The sequence below is a fragment of the Triticum dicoccoides genome, chromosome 3A (assembly GCF_002162155.2).
Source record: "Triticum dicoccoides isolate Atlit2015 ecotype Zavitan chromosome 3A, WEW_v2.0, whole genome shotgun sequence".
Classification (NCBI taxonomy): domain Eukaryota; kingdom Viridiplantae; phylum Streptophyta; class Magnoliopsida; order Poales; family Poaceae; genus Triticum; species Triticum dicoccoides.
The window spans coordinates 508905917-508923935 of NC_041384.1; positions in this window are offsets into that span (position 1 = coordinate 508905917).

An 18019-nucleotide genomic window follows, 5' to 3' on the forward strand; every position below is an offset into this window, starting at 1 on the left:
CGTTTTTTTTGGTTTTTCTTTTTAGCGGACGTTTGTCCGTATGTTCGTCTTAGCGAACGATTTTCGCCTGTTAGATACAGTTAACGAACGTTCGTTCGTTAGTCTGTTTGTCAGTTTTCTTTTTATCGGATTTATCCGCGGTTATTTTCGATCGAGATTTCTGATCCGATCTTAGTTTCTGTTTATCTTTTCGCTCGTTAGTCGGAATCAGGCGATTCAAGCGCCTAGATCTTCGTCTCGAGACCCTCTTTCTGTTTAATCAACTTGAACAAGATTTCGGTACTATAAAATTTGACCTTAGTTCAGATTAGTAAACGGATCTTCTTTCTTTTGCCGTTTGAGTTTCGTTGCTCTGTTTGATTTGATTCTTTTTGCAACCGGAGTTCTTAAGTTGATCTTTCTGGTGAACCTCTCGTATTTGATTTTTGCTTGTGCATCTTTGCTTGTTGCTTATGTATGTTATTGTTTGTTTGCGATAGAACACCCGGAGTGCGAAGCGTGCTACTACAAATCCCTAGGTTTTGCAGATCGTCAGCAAGGCAAGTAACACATTGATCATACTCTTTTCATACCCAGTTTTTATGCATTAGTTCCAATCCTAAAACATTGCATGATTAGGATGTCATTAACTTGTGGGTTGGGAAGTAGTTGTTGAGGTAGAACCTATTGCTCTGTTACTATCAAACCCTTAGGAGTTACTTCTACGCGTTGCTTATATTGCTATGCTATGCTATGCTTGTAGACATGGTTCGGGTTTGAGTGAAATCCATGACAGATGTGAGGTTATTAATTAATGGTTCAACTTAAGGTGGCAAGTTAAATTAACATCTGGGTGGATTGAGGCACCCGGGGAACCCGGTGTTGTCTGTTTTTTTGGAAATCCTGGGGTAATCGTGTGATCTTCCTATGGACTGCCACCCGGCTCAAAGGGAACTGAGATGATTCATGCTAGAAACTTCTGTGTGCAGCCACAAGCTATTATGGGCTCTAGCATAGTTGAGTAAGTTACGTGAAGCTGTTGAAGAGGTAGATCAGCAGGTAGTGGGTTTTGTAGGTTTGGTATGGTCTACCCGGAGTAGAGAGTTAATGTTTCTGAAAGACTGTGTCTCGGTCATCCGTTTCTCAAACACCATGTAGTGCGAGAAATCCAACGGAGGCGATCGAGTCTTGTGGGGAAAAGCGCGCAAATCTCTGTAGAGTGTACAAACTAATCATGATTAGCCGTGTCCCCGGTTATGGACAATCTTGAGTATCTAGTACTTGAGTTATCACATGTATCTCATCACTCTTAATTAATATTGTTGGGTTGTTAATTACTTTAATTGGGATTGAGTTGGGGTTACCTTCTCAATATTTGTTCAACTACCATGATAGTTAAATTAAAATCTATTCCTTTGTTGTAGGGAAAAATTTGCTTTTTGCAAAAACTTTAACCATAGAGCTTTCCACCAGCCAAATATGCATGTAGTGATAGCATTATTCTGTTCTTGCTCTACTGTGTTACATTGCCAGCATATTCCATGTGCTAACCCGTTCTCGGGCTGCAACGTCTTATGTTGCAGACTTTTCAAACAAGCAGTAAGGTTCGTTAGGTCGTTGCCGTGCAGCTCAGCTATGTCGTTGGAGTTGATGGACTCACTTTATCTTCCAAGCCTTCCGCTGTTATCGCATTAGATGGCCTTAAGCCATATTATTGTAATAAGTTCTCTTTTGAGACATTCGATGTAATAAGTGTGTGATTGCTACTCTGTTATAAATCCTTCGAGTACTGTGTGTGTCAGGATTACCGATCCAGGGATGACACTGAAACACAGAGACTTGACTGTTTGAGGTCAGGTCGCTACACAAGAACAATAAAATCTATGGGCACATAATTCCTATTTACAACAATAAGAACATCATTAATTCTTCCCATAGGTTTCTTAATGGTGGAATCTGCAAGGTGCAAGTTTAAAGAGAAATCATCAAAATCACGGAAACCTAGCAAATCACACAAAGTCTTTGGAATCGTGGAAACACTAGCACCCAAATCACACAAAGCATAGCATTCATGATCTTTAATTTTAATTTTAATAGTAGGTTCCCACTCATCATAAAGTTTTCTCGGGATAGAAACTTCCAACTCAAGTTTTTCTTCATAAGATTGCATCAAAGCATCAACGATATGTTTGGTAAAGGCTTTATTTTGACTATAAGCATGTGGAGAATTTCGCATGGATTGCAACAAGGAAATACAATCTATCAAAGAGCAATTATCATAATTAAAATACTTGAAATCCAAGATAGTGGGTTCATTAATATCTAGGGTTTTGATCTCTTCAATCCCACTTTTACCAATTTTTGCATCAAGATCTAAAAACTCCGAATTTTTGGAACGCCTTGTACGTAAAGGTGGATCATATTCAGTCACATCATTATCAAGATTCATATTGCAAAACAAAGAATTAATAGGGGACACATCAATAACTTTTAGATCTTCATCTTTATTTTCCCAAAAAAATTTTGGCTTAGCAGCCATCTTATTAACTAAGGTGGCCTGCTTATCCGAAACTTCAGCTATTGACTTCTCAAGATGAGCAATCTGAGATTTCAAACCATCAAATTCTTTAGACATATCATCGAACTCTTTATTCATATAACCCATAAAGCTTTTTTGTTCCTTAAGCTCATTTCTAAAGAAATTATTATGCTCAAATTGTAAGACCATAAAACTCCTGACGTTGCTTTCGATCTCTTCTAACCTTTTAAGGTTAAGATCACCAAATCTAGGTAGAGCCATCGTGACAAGCAAGCGATCCAACACACGAGCAAACAAGAAGCATGCGAAAAAGAGGCGAACAGAAAAGAGAGGGAGAATAAAACGACAAGGGTGAAGTGGGGGAGAGGAAAACGAGAGGCAAATGTCAAATAATGTAATGCAGGAGATAAGGGTTTGTGGTGGGTACTTGGTATGTTGACTTTTGCGTAGACTCCCCGGCAATGGGACCAGAAATCCTTCTTGCTACCTCTTGAGCACTGCGTTGATTTTCCCTTGAAGAGGAAAGGGTCATGCAACAAAGTAGCGTAAGTATTTCTCTCAGTTTTTGAGAACCAAGGTATCAATCCAGTAGGAGGCCACGCACGAGTCCCTCGCACCTACACAAACAAATAAAATCCTCGCAACCAACGCAATAAAGGGGTTGTCAATCCCTTCACGGTCACTTATGAAAGTGAGATCTAATAGATATGATAAGATAATATTTTTGGTATTTTTATGATAAAGATGCAAAGTAAATAAAGCGAAATAAAAACGACACCAGAAATAGCTTGTTAATGGGAGATTAATATGATGGAAAATAGACCCAGGGGGCATAGGTTTCACTAGTGGCTTCTCTCGAGAGCATAAGTATTACGGTGGTTAAACAAATTACTGTTGAGCAATTGATAGAATTGAGCATAGTTATGAGAATATCTAGGTATGATCATGTATATAGGCATCATGTCCGATACAAGTAGACCGACTCCTTCCTGCATCTACTACTATTACTCCACACATCGACCGCTATCCAACATGCATCTTGAGTATTAAGTTCAAAGGAACAGAGTAACGCTTTAAGTAAGAAGACATGATGTAGAGGGATAAACTCATGCAATATGATATAAACCCCATCTTGTTATCCTCGATGGCAACAATACAATACGTGCCTTGCTGCCCCTACTGTCACTAGGAAAGAACACCACAAGATTGAACCCAAAGCTAAGCACTTCTCCCATTGCAAGAAAGATCAATCTAGTAGGCCAAACCAAACTGATAATTCGAAGAGACTTGCAAAGATAACCAATCATACATAAGAGAATTCAGAGAAGATTCAAATATTGTTCATAGATAAACTTGATCATAAACCCACAATTCATCGGTCTCAACAAACACACCGCAAAATAAGATTACATTGAATAGATCTCCACGAGAATCGTTGAGAACTTTATATTGAGATCCAAAGAGAGAGAAGAAGCCATCTAGCTAATAACTATGGACCCAAAGGTCTGAGGTAAACTACTCACACATCAACGGAGAGGCTATGGTGTTGATGTAGAAGCCCTCCATGACCGATGCCCCCTCCGGCGGAGCTCCGGAAAGGCCCCAAGATGGGATCTCACGGGTACAGAAGGTTGCGGCGGTGGAATTAGGTTTTTGGCTCCGTATCTGGTAGTTTGGGGGTACGTAGGTATATATAGGAGGAAGAAGTACGTCGGTGGAGCAACATGGGCCCCACGAGGGTGGAGGGCACGCCCGGGGGGGGGGGTAGGCGCGTCCCCTACCTCGTGCCTTCCTGGTAGCTTTCTTGACGTAGGGTCCAAGTCCTCTGGATCACGTTCGTTCCAAAAAACACGTTCCTGAAGGTTTCATTCCGTTTGGACTCCGTTTGATATTATTTTTCTGCGAAACTCTGAAATAGGCAAAAAACAGCAATTCTGGGCTGGGCCTCCGGTTAATAGGTTAGTCCCAAAAATAATATAAAAGTGTATAATAAAGCCCAATAATGTCGAAAACAGAATATAATATAGCATGGAATAATCAAAAATTATAGATACGTTGGAGATGTACCAATGGAGTCGGGCGGCACAGTTTCGACTTGCACATAATGAACATCACATTATGAATGACTAAAATAAACAAGGCATAAATGATCAGTATAACAACCAACTATAGCCATTGGAAACTGGACAGAGTCTCACTGCAACCAACCTAACAAGCAAATACAGATAAACATGGTATATGCTTGAAAACTAGACAAATGCTCTCTGCAACCAACCTAACAAGCAAATACAGATAAACAAGGCATCTACTTTAAAACTGGACAAATGCTCACTGCAACCAACCTAACAACCAACTATAGATAAACATGGAATCTACTCACTATAAACAACCAAATATAGCCATTCGTGAAACTGAAGTGGACAATTCATACTTAAACATCACATAGCCCTATTGAACAATACATTTTTGCATAACTGAAATAATTAAACACGGCACAATTAAAGCACCGCACAGTAAATGCTACTACAACAAAGGGTACGGGTTGGCGAGCTAGAAAATGTAAGATTTGCTAATAGGATGTTGCCTCACATGTCATGGACGGGATCCTTCCTGTTGGAAGAGCACAAACCCATGGTGCGCTCTCTGATGTCACAGATGGGTTGTTTCACGTTGGAAGAACCTTTGTGGGTGCCCTTCTCGTGGTCGTGGTCAATGAGATCTTACTTGGCAATTGAGAATCCCAAGCCGCCGCTTGATACATCTCCGATGGATCTATAATTTATGAAGTATTCATTCCATGCTTAAAACAATTTTATATGGTTTTGGTATGATTTGATTAGAACTAACCCAGACTGACACTGTTTTCAGCAGAACTACCGTGGTGTCATTTTCTGTGCAAAAACAAAAGTTCTCGGAATGGGTTGAAAATTTACGGTGATTTTTTATGGACCAAAAGAGAACCCCAAAGCACAAGAGTTCTGTAGCCACGAAAAATCAATCTAGGCCTTCTCTGGCACCCTGTCGGAGGGGGCCATCATCACCGAAGGCCATGGAGGAGGATCCCAGAGGGGGCCATCATCACCATGGAGGCCAAGGACCAGAGGGAGAACCTCTCCCCATCTAGGGTGGAGGCCATGGAGGAGGAAGCACAAGGGGGAGACTCTCTCCCCATCTCTCTCGATGGAGCTGGAGTGCCGCCGGGGAAACCATCGCCGCGGTGATCGTCACCATCTTCATCACCATCCTCATCTCTTTTATGCGGCCCACTCTCCTGCACCCCACCATAATCCCCTAGTTGAACATGGTTCTTTATGCACATATTATGATCCAATGATGTTTGATGTTTTGAGTAGATTTATTTTGTCTTTTGGGTTGATTGATGATCTAGATTGGTTTGAGTTGTATGTTTTATTTTGGTGCTTTCTATGGTGCCTTCCATGCCGCCCACACATGAAGGATTCCCGCTGTAGGGTGTTACAATACGTTCATGATTTGCTTATAGTGGGTTGCCAGAGTGACAGAGGCTTAAACCTGAGTAAGGGGGTTGTTGCGTATGGGATAAAGGGGACTTGATGCTTTAATGCTATGGTTGAATTTTACCTTAATGATCTTTAGTAGTTGCGGGTTCTTGCTAGAGTTACAATCATAAGCCAAGAAGAGAAAGTATGTTAGCTTATGCCTCTCCCTCACATAAAATTGCAATGACGACTACTGATCTTGTTAACAATTGCCTAGGACAATTCCGCACACCGATCATCATTATTCCACACTCACTATTTATAATATATAGTGATATATTCTAACTTTATGTTAACAACACCTATTTTTATATTTTAGTTCTCCGACATCATACAAAGCTATCCTCATCATACCCACAACGTAGTTTTATTTCTCGTTTCTAGATGGAAGCAAACATTCGGTGTACATAGAGTCGTATCAGTGGCAGATAGGACTTGAGAGAATATTGATCTTAAGTTTAGCTCCTTGTGGGTTCGACACTCCTTACTTATCACTTCCAGCTTTGGAAATTGCTATGATGATTCCTTGCACTTGGGGGATTATCAAGCTCTTTTCCGGCGCTATTGCCGGGGAGCAATAGTGTGGGTTGGTATTCTCGTGTATGGTTGTTTGCTTTCTTCACTAAGTAGATTTTGCTTCCCTTTTGTCTTTGTTTTCTTTAGTTGTGGGTGAAACAAACACTTTTTTAAGAATGAAAATACAAAAAAATGACTTGCCTCTTATGCCTAAAAACTTTTTCAAAAAGAGAAGTGATTGGAAGGTTATGCATTGGAGAAGTGAGGGTCGACCTTGAACACTTGTGTTCATGCTCATGGAAACAATGTAGAATTTTTCATGGAAGTTTCTCAAAAATAAGTATCCCCTTGTATATATTCATTGTATTATAAAAATAATGTGCCACGGTTTGACTTTAGAATCTTTAAATTGCTTGTTTGGTGTGTGTAGCAGAAAAAAAGAAACTTTTGCTATAGTAATTGAATTTAAATTTTTTACTATGCAAATTATTTAGATTGTCCTAATTTTTTAGAAATTTTTGAAGTTACAGAAGTATACAAAAGTTCCAAATTGCTAGAGACTGTCCTGTTGTTGACAGATTATGTTTTCTATGTGTTGTTCACTTATTTTGATGAATCTATAGGTTGTATCGGGGGGTATGAACCATGGTGAAGTTGGAATACAGTAGATATAATTCTAATATGAAATTGGAATGAGTTTACAACAATCCTAAAGGTAGTGATTTGCTTTATTATACTAACGGATCTCACAAGGTTTTTTGTTAAGTTTTGTGTGGATCAAGTGTTCGAAGATCTAGGAGTTATCGATATGAGATGAATAAGGAGAGGAAAGAGTTCAAGATTGGGGATGCCCAAGGCACCCCCAGTAAATATTTCAACGATACTCAAGCATCTAAGCTTGGGGATGCCCCGGTTGGCATCCCATCTCTATTCCTCAACAATTATCGGTATACCTTGGTTTTTGTTTTGTTCACATGATATGTGTCTTTTGAGTTTATTTTTCCTTTCTTTTCCTTTGTGCACCATATGCTAGTATGAGATAGTCCTTCATTGATTTATAGAATGCTTCATGTGCTTCACTTAAATCTTTTGAGTATGGCTTTATAGAATGTTGTTTGTGCTTCACTTAAATCTTTTGAGCATGGATTTATAGAATGCTTCGTGTGCTTCACTTATATATTTTGAGCTTGGATGTTGCTAAATCTATATTAATTGTAGAATGCTCCATGCACTTCACTTATATCTTTTGGAGTATGAATAAGACTATCATAGGGATTGGGATTGGAAGAGTATCATTATAATATCATGCCTAGCTAAAAAGGCATTAAAGAAAATCGCTTGTTGGGAGACAACCCAATATGTATCCTTACTGTTTTTGCGTGTTCACATGATTAAGTTACTGTAGTAATCATGTTTTATAGCTTTTGTTTCAATAAAGTGAAGGAAATATGCCCTAGAGGCAATAATTAAGTTGTTATTTTATATTTCCTTATATCATGATAAACGTTTATTATTCATGCTAGAATTGTATTAACCGGAAACTTGATACATGTGTGGATACATAGACAAAACACCGTGTCCCTAGTAAGCCTCTACTAGACTAGCTCATTAATCAAAGATGGTTAAGTTTCCTAACCATAGACATGTGTTGTCATTTGATGAACGGGGTCACATCATTAGGAAATTGATGTGATGGACAAGACCCATCCGTTAGCTTAGCATATTGATCGTTCAGTTTTATTGCTATTGTTTTCTTCATGTCAAATACATATTCCTTCAACTATGAGTTTATGCAATTCCCGGATACCGGAGGAATACCTTGTGTGCTATCAAACGTCATAATGTAACTGGGTTATTATAAAGATGCTCTACAGGTATCTCCGAAGGTGTTTGTTGGGTTGTGATACGTCTCCAACGTATCTATAATTTTTGATTGTTCCATGCTATTATATTATCAACTTTGGATGTTTATGGGCTTTATTATACACTTTTATATTATTTTTGGGACTAACCTATTAACCTAGATCCCAGTGCCAGTTTCTGTTTTTACCTTGTTTTAGAATATCACAGAAAAGGAAAACCAAACGGAGTCCAATTGACCTGAAACTTCACGGAACTTATTTTTGGATCAGAAGCAACCAGGGAGACTTGGAGTCTACGTCAAGGAAGCTTTGAGGAAGCCACGAGGTAGGGGGCGCGCCCACCCCCCTAGGGCGCGTCCTCCACCCTCGTGGGCCCCTCGTGGCTCCCCTGACGTACTTCTTCCGCCTATATATCTCCATATACCCTAAAAACATCCGGGAGCACAATAGATCAGGAGTTCCGCCGCCAGAAGCCTCCATAGCCACCGAAAGACAATCTAGACCTGCTCCGGCACCCTACCGGAGGGGGAATCCCTCTCTGATGGCCATCTTCATCATCCCAGTGCTCTCCATGACGAAGAGGGAGTTGCTCTCCCTCGGGGCTGAGGGTATGTACCAGTAGCTATGTGTTTGATCTCTCTCTCTCTCTCTCTCGTGTTCTTGATTTGGCACGATCTTGATGTATCGTGAGGTTTGCTCTTATATTTGGATCCTATGATGTTTCTTCCCCCTCTACTCTCTTGTAATGGATTGAGTTTCCCCTTTGAAGTTATCTTATCGGATTGAGTCTTTAAAGATTTGAGAACACTTGATGTATGTCTTGCCGTGCGTATCTGTGGTGACAATGGGATATCACGTGATTCACTTGATGTATGTTTTGGTGATCAACTTGCGGGTTCCGCCCGTGAACCTATGCATAGGGGTTGGCACACGTTTTCGTTGTGATTCTCCGGTAGAAACTTTGGGGCACTCTTTGAGGTTCTATGTGTTGGTTGAATAGATGAATCCGAGATTGTGTGATGCATATCGTATAATCATACCCACGGATACTTGAGGTGACATTGGAGTATCTAGGTGACATTAGGGTTTTGGTTGATGTGTGTCTTAAGGTGTTATTCTAGTACGAACTCTAGGGATGTTTGTGACACTTATAGGAATAGCCCAACGGATTGATTGGAAAGAATAACTTTGAGGTGGTTTCATACCCTACCATAATCTCTTCGTTTGTTCTCCGCTATTAGTGACTTTGGAGTGACTCTTTGTTGCATGTTGAGGGATAGTTATGTGATCCAATTATGTTAGTACTGTGGAGGGAACTTGCATTAGCGAATGTATGAACCCTAGGCCTTGTTTCAACGCATTGCAATACCGTTTACGCTCACTTTTATCATTAGTTACCTTGCTGTTTTTATAATTTCATATTACAAAACACCTTTATCTACTATCCATATACCACTTGTATCACCATCTCTTCGCCGAACTAGTGCACCTATACAATTTACCATTGTATTGGGTGTGTTGGGGACACAAGAGACTCTTTGTTATTTGGTTGCAGGGTTGTTTGAGAGAGACCATCTTCATCCTACGCCTCCTACGAATTGATAAACCTTAGGTCATCAGCTTGAGGGAAATTTGCTACTGTCCTACAAACCTCTGCACTTGGAGGCCCAACAACGTCTACAAGAAGAAGGTTGTGTAGTAGACATCAAGCTCTTTTCTGGCGCCGTTGCCGGGGAGGTGAGTGCTTGAAGGTATATCTTTAGATCTTGCAATCTAGTCCTTTAATTTCTTGTTTTATCACTAGTTTAGTTTATAAAAGAAAACTATGAAAAATGGAATTGAGTTTGTCTCATATGCTTCACCTTTTTAATATCTTTCGTGAGTATGATGGAAAGGATAATTGTGCTCAAGTGCTAGAAGAACAAATCTATAAAATGTTTGGCACTAAATCTTTGAATGATGAGCATGATTGCAATGTTGTTAGTACAAATTCTTTGAATATCCATGATACTAATGATGATTGCACCAGTTATGATGTCTCCTATAAACATGTCAATTTTTGTGGAGTACATTGGGTTTGTACGAACACACGAAATAGGGAAGATAGATATTGAAAGATGCATAAGTACTTAGAAACTAAATTGTTGCAAGAAAGGTTAGATGAATGTGCTGAAAATTTAAATTATATTGGCCATACTTGTGAGCTTTGTAATGAACATGATCATTTCAATACCCAATGCAAATTATTTCATGATTGTATCGTGTCCAAAAATTGTGATGACTTGATTTCCCTTGCACATCATAATGAACTTAGTTTGCTTATGAGTTACGAAGGAATGAATCGTATAACTAATTATCTTCCAGAATTTGCCCATTATAAACTTCTTGGATTTGATCTAGAGGAAACTTATATTTATTGTGCGGTGAATTGTATTGAAAATCCTTATATTGCCAACTACATAAAGAAAAGAAAACAAATAGAAGATGAAGAGAATACTAATGAAAGGGAAGAGACTTCCCAATATCCTCCTATTATTTCTTATGATGAATCAGGTAACGAGGAGGAGCCTCCTATTCAACCAACCTCCTTAATAAGGAGCTCCAAAAAGAGGATTGAACCCACACATGATGTGGTGAAGAAGAAGAAAAGAAAAAGGAAGAGAGGTAAAAAGATATCTCTCCCAAATAATGCTGCTCCTATTACTATTGTGCCTCATGAAAATATAACTGTGGAAGATAATGATACTTCTTATGATCTTGAAAATCTTTTTGGCACTTGCTTGGAAGAATATGATAATTGCTATACTATTGGTGCTATCCATACTATTAATGATGAGAGTGATTATGCTTATAATATGAAAAGTCCCAAGCTTGGGGATGCTATGTTTGATGAAGATGATGTTTTTGAGAATAGATATGCTGCAATTAATGTTTGTCCCAAGCTTGGGGATTCTACGCTTAATGAAGATGATATTTTTAGTATCCCAAGTTTTGATATGCAAATTTATAATGATAATAACATGCCTCCTACTTATGATAATTATTGTGATGATACATATGCTATAAAATGTAGTGAGGATTATATTTATAAAACTTGTCATGATTATGGTTACCCCTTTTCTGAACATTACTATTTTAATGTGGAAACAATTTATAGTATCCAAGTCTCTTATGGTACTCCCACTATCCCGAATGAGAAGAATTTTGCTTATGTGGAGAGTAATAAAATTTCTATGCTTGTAGATCATGAAAAGAATGCTTTAGGTGCTGGTTATATTGTTGTATTCATTCATGATGCTACTGAAAATTATTATGAGGTAGGAACATATGCTTGTAGGAATTGCAATAATATCAAGTTTCCTCTCTATGTGCTTAAAGTTTTGAAGTTATGCTTGTTTTACCCTCCTATGCTAGTTGATTATTGTTCCCACAAGTTGTTTGCTCACAAAATCCCTATGCATAGTAAGTGGGTTAGACTTAAATGTGCTAGTAATATTCTTCATGATGCTCTCTTTATGTTACAATTCTTATCTTTTATATGAGCATCATTGAAATCATCATGCCTAGCTAGGGGCGTTAAACGATAGCGCTTGTTGGGAGGCAACCCAATTTTATTTTAGTTCCTTGATTTTTGTTCCTGTTTAGTAATAAATAATTCATCTAGCCTCTGTTTAGATGTGGTTTTATGCTTTTAATTAGTGTTTGTTCCAAGTAGAACCTTTGGGAAGACTTGGGGAAAGTCTTGTTGATCATGCTGTAAAAACAGAAACTTTAGCGCTCACGAGAATTGCTGCCATTTTTATTTGGAAACTTCTCTTTAGTTAATTATTTTCGAAGATGATTAATAGATAAATTCCGCAGGTCCAGAAACTTATTTGAGAATTTTATGAGTTCCAGAAGTATAAGTTTGATTCAGATTATTACAGACTGTTCTGTTTTTGACAGATTCTGTTTTTCATGTGTTGTTTACTTATTTTGATGAATCTATGGCTAGTAAAATAGTTTATAAACCATAGAGAAGTTGGAATACAGTAGGTTTAACACCAATATAAATAAATAATGAGTTCATTACAGTACCTTGAAGTGGTGATTTACTTTCTTATACTAACGGAGCTTACGAGTTTTCTGTTAAGTTTTGTGTTGTGAAGTTTTCAAGTTTTGGGTATAGATTCGATGGACTATGGAATAAGGAGTGGCAAGAGCCTAAGCTTGGGGATGCCCAAGGCACCCCAAGGTAATATTCAAGGACAACCAAAAGCCTAAGCTTGGGGATGCCCCAGAAGGCATCCCCTCTTTCGTCTTCATTCATCGGTAACTTTACTTGGAGCTATATTTTTATTCACCACATGATATGTGTTTTTCTTGGAGCGTCATTTTATTATGGTTTGCTTGATGTTTGAATAAAATAACAAGATCTGAAAATCTTAAATGTTAGAGAGTCTTCACATAGTTGCATAATTATTCGACTACTCATTGATCTTCACTTATATCTTTCGGAGTAGTTTGTCGCTTGCCCTAGTGCTTCACTTATATCTTTTTAGAGCATGGTGGTGGTATTATAGAAATAGATGAACTCTCATGCTTCACTTATATTATTTTGAGAGTCCTAAACAGCATGGTAATTTGCTTTGGAACTTAGTCCTAACTAGAGAATACCCCGTGCGTTGCTGCGGGAATCGATTGTAATATATTTCAGTGATTTGATTGAATGAAGCTTCCATTGTTGAATTAATAATATGTAAAATAATGCTAGAATTAAATATTATATATGGTAATTGATTATTGTGTAGTTATAAAATATTTTGAATATAAGTGGCATAAGGTAATGAAAAACTTTTTTTCATGCATGTTGAGTGGACCTTTGATAAGGTGGCATATGTGATGAGGTAAAAAGTGTGAATGAGATCAACTAATAATGGAAAACTTTTTCTCATGCATGTAGTTGTGGGCCTTTTATGAGGTGGCATGTGTGCATGTTGAGATAAATAGGATAGTGGGGATCAACTTCTTATGTATATAGGATATGATGGCATCCAAGAGGGATATAATAAAAACTTTCATATAGAGTGCATTGAATACTATGAGAAGTTTGATACTTGATGATTGTTTTGAGATATGAAGATGGTGATATTAGAGTCATGCTAGTTGAGTAGTTGTGAATTTGAGAAATACTTGTGTTGAAGTTTGTGATTCCCATAGCATGCATGTATGGTGAACCGTTATGTGATGAAGTCGGAGCATGATTTATTTTTTGATTGTCTTCCTTATGAGTGGCGGTCGAGGACGAGCGATGATCTTTTCCTACCAATCTATCCCCCTAGGAGCATGCGCGTAATACTTTGCTTTGATAACTTGTAGATTTTTGTAATAAGTATATGAGTTCTTTATGACTAATGTTGAGTCCATGGATTATACGCACTCTCACCCTTCCACCATTGCTAGCCTCTCTAACACCGCGCACTTTTCGCCGGTATCATATACCCACCATATACCTTCCTCAAAACAGCCACCATACCTACCTATCCTGGCATTTCCATAGCCATTCCGAGATATATTGCCATGCAACTTTCCACCGTTCCGTTTACTATGACACGCTCCATCATTGTCATATTGCTTTGCATGACCATGTAGTTGACATTGTATTTGTGGCAAAGCCACCGTTCATAATTCTTTCATACATGTCACTCTTCATTCATTGCATATACCGATACACCACCGGAGGCATTCACATAGAGTCATATTTTGTTCTAAGTATTGAGTTGTAATTGTTGAGTTGTAAGTAAATAAAAGTGTCATGCTCATCATTTTTAGAGCATTGTCCCAAGTGAGGAAAGGATGATGGAGACTATGATTCCCCCACAAGTCGGGATGAGACTCCGGACTAAATAAAAAAAGAGGCCATAAAAAAGAGAGAAAAGGCCTAAATAAAAAGATGAGAGAAAAAATAGAGAAGGGACAATGCTACTATCCTTTTACCACACTTGTGCTTCAAAGTAGCACCATGATCTTCATGATAGAGAGTCTCCTATGATATCACTTTCATATACTAGTGGGAATTTTTCATTATAGAACTTGGCTTGTATATTCCAATGACGGGCTTCCTCAAAATGCCCTAGGTCTTCATGAGCAAGCGAGTTGGATGCACACCCACTTAGTTCCTTTTGTTGAGCTTTCATATACTTATATCTCTAGTGCATCCATTGCATGGCAATCCCTACTCACTCACATTGATATCTATTAATGGGTATCTCCATAGCCTGTTGATACGCCTAGTTGATGTGAGACTATATTCTCCTTTTTTGTCTTCTCCACAACCACCATTCTATTCCACATATAGTGCTATGTCCATGGCTCACGCTCATCTATTGCATGAAGATTGAAAAAGTTTGAGAACACCAAAAGTATGAAACAATTGATTGGCTTGTCATCAGGGTTGTGCATGATTTAAATAATTTTTGTGGTGAAGATAGAGCATAGCCACACTATATGAATTTGTAGGGATAACTTTCTTTGGCCATGTTATTTTGAGAAGACATAATTGCTTAGTTAGTATGCTTGAAGTATTATTATTTTTATGTCAATATTAAACTTTTGTCTTGAATCTTTCGGATCTGAATATTCATACCACAATTAATAGAATTACATTGAAATTATGCCAAGTAGCATTCCACATAAAAAAATTCTATTTTTATCATTTACCTACTCGAGGACGAGCAGGAATTAAGCTTGGGGATGCTTGATACGTCTCCAACGTATCTATAATTTTTTATTGTTCCATGCTATAGTATATTCTGGTTTGGACATTATTGGGCTTTCTTGTTCCATGCTATAGAGTCATATTTTGTTCTAAGTATTGAGTTGTATTTCTTGAGTTGTAAGTAAAAGGATGTGTGATGATTGTCACATCCCTAGCTTCTGGTGTTGCCTAGTGTTTCCATCTTTCTTGCATCATGTTTAATTTTTCTGAAAGTTGAATTGGGGAAAATGGAAAGCCTCAGAAGTCTTTTATAAGAATGATCAACACTAAAAATTGTTTCAAATAAACCCAAGAAAATGTTCCTGTCAAGCTATAAAAATATTGTCAAGAGGTAAAACTCAAACCAATATTTTTGGAGTCTCAGAAATATTTATTTTGGGCATTTGGAATTAATTCAATAACTATTTGAATTGGATTTATATTTATTATATGTATAAATATATGTTCAATAATTCTGAAAATTGTTGTGTGGCTTTGTATAAGTCCACTTAGTTGACACAACTATTTTCATGAAGTTTAAAATTGATTTAGTATTTTACTAAATCAGGAACAAATGTCAGAAAAATAGAAAACATAAACAAATAAAAAAAGGAAGCAGGGACTTACCCGGCAGAAGCTTACCTAGCGCCCACCAATAGGCCCAGTACTGTAGCTGGCGGCCCAGCCCACCACCGCTGCTGGCCACGCGCAGGCCACCTCCTGCCTGCTTACCGCCTCCCAGACGTCGCTATGGACGCCACGCACCCCCCTGACCCCTTGCTCACTCTCTTCCATCCTCATCCCTGCCTCTGCCGCCTCTCTCTTCGAAACCGAACATCACCGTCGCCGCCGTTCGCTGGCCACGCGCTCCCCGCCGTCCCCTCGACCGCCCGACGTGTTTGAGAGCTCCACCATGTTGTCATCTTCGTCCTCGACGAGCCACGCGAGCCGGGAGAGCCTGGAACGTCGCCACCGCCGTCGTCTTCATCATCGGCCGCCCGAGATCGCCACCGTCGTTTCGTCGTCACCAAGCCGTCCCCGAGCCCACTGAGACTGCCGTCGACGCCACCGTGAGCTCCTCTTCGATTCCTCTCTCTCCCGCGCGATTTTGCTCGCTGTAGCCACGCCAATCACCGGAGCCGTGAGCTTCCGGCCGCCGTCCATGTCGCCGCCGCAGCCACGGTCGCTAGTGCTCACATTCGAGCATGTCACCGAACTCACCGTGCTCCCAGGAGCTGATAACGCCCACCAGCTCGCCCTCTCATGCACCGTAGCACCACTTCCCGCTTGTGCCCGAGCGCGACCGCCGGCCAGCTCGCCGTCGGGCTCGATTCTGGCCAACCTTCGCCCAAACGCAGCCACCACTAGATGCGCGCGAGTGCTAGCAAGCTGCAGCAGCAAACCACGCTCAAAACAGCGCCCCGTGAGCGATTTCCGAGCCCCTCCGCCGCGACTGCTGTCGCCGGCGGCTAACCGCCGGTTGTTTTAACCGGGTTTGACCACCCTTTGACTCCTTGGGGTCATTGACATGTGGGCCCAGTCCCTGGTCAAAGCTAGGTTAGTTACTAATTTAACCACTAATTAGTTAGTTAACTAGATGAGCCACTGACATGCGGGCCCAGCCCTAGATTAGTTAAGTTAATCACCTACTTAGCACTAACAGACACTATTAGTTAGATGTGACACTGACACGCGGGTCCCACAGGTCAGGTTTGACCTGGACCGGGCCTGTTGACCTGCTGACGTCGGCATGACCTAGTGGTGATGCAGTATTACTTTTCTGGATTTAATTTAATTCAGGAAATTCCAGAAAATAGTTCAAACTTTAAAAATCCATAGAAAATCAACCGTATCTCAGAATGAAATAATTAATATATGAAAAATTATCAGAAAAATCCAAGGAATCTGAATATGGCATTTTCATGCATGTTTGAACAACTTAACCTCACTGTTTAGACCAAAACATGATAATGCACTATTTGAATTCATAGTTTGAATTTGAATTTGAACCTAGTGTTCAAACCAACTCCATTTAACTTGTTGTTAGTTGCATTAGCTCAATCAACAGCATATTGCCATGTCATGATCATGCATCATATTGTTGCATCGCATTGATTGTGTTCTTCCTTGTTGCCGGAAATTGTCCCCTCTCGATAGACGCTGCTCCGACGCTGTGATCGTTGACACTGATGAAGACTCAATGTTATCTTCAGAAGTGCCAGGTAAGCACAACCCCCTTGTTCATTCTGATACAAGCCCACTCTCTCGCTCCTGCTCTCTTTTACTGCATTAGGACAACAACGATCATCTATTACTTGTTGCGGTAGTTGAACCCCTTATCCTATGCATGACCTGTCATTGCCACAGTAAATAGATGAAACCCACTAGCATGAGTAGGAGTTGTTTCAGCCCTGATGTGCCTACTCATTCATGCTTGTTTGTCATGCCTGCTACTGCTTAGAGTTGGGTCAGGTCTGATTCATCGGGGATGAATCGGAGGTGTGTAAACATGTCCTACTGTGTGTGAGCTAAGTGTGTGAACACATTTTGGTAAAGGTAGCGGTGAGAGGCCATGTAGGTACATGGTGGGTTGTCTCATTGAAACCGTCCTCAGGAACTGAGTTCTGTGTTTGTGATCCATGAATAGCTACTGCCACTCATTAGGATCCTTAATTGACCCTCTCGGCTTCTTAATCACCCTAGTACTCTGTCCAGGAGTTGCAACTAGTTTCTGGTGTTTGTAGGTTATGTGTTGGCGGCCGTGCGTAGCGCTGACCCTAGGTGTGGGCTATGTTGCGGTAGATACACTGTGGCACGGTGTACCGGGCGCCCGTTTGGTGACTCGGGAACCCTGTTCACATCGTTCGGG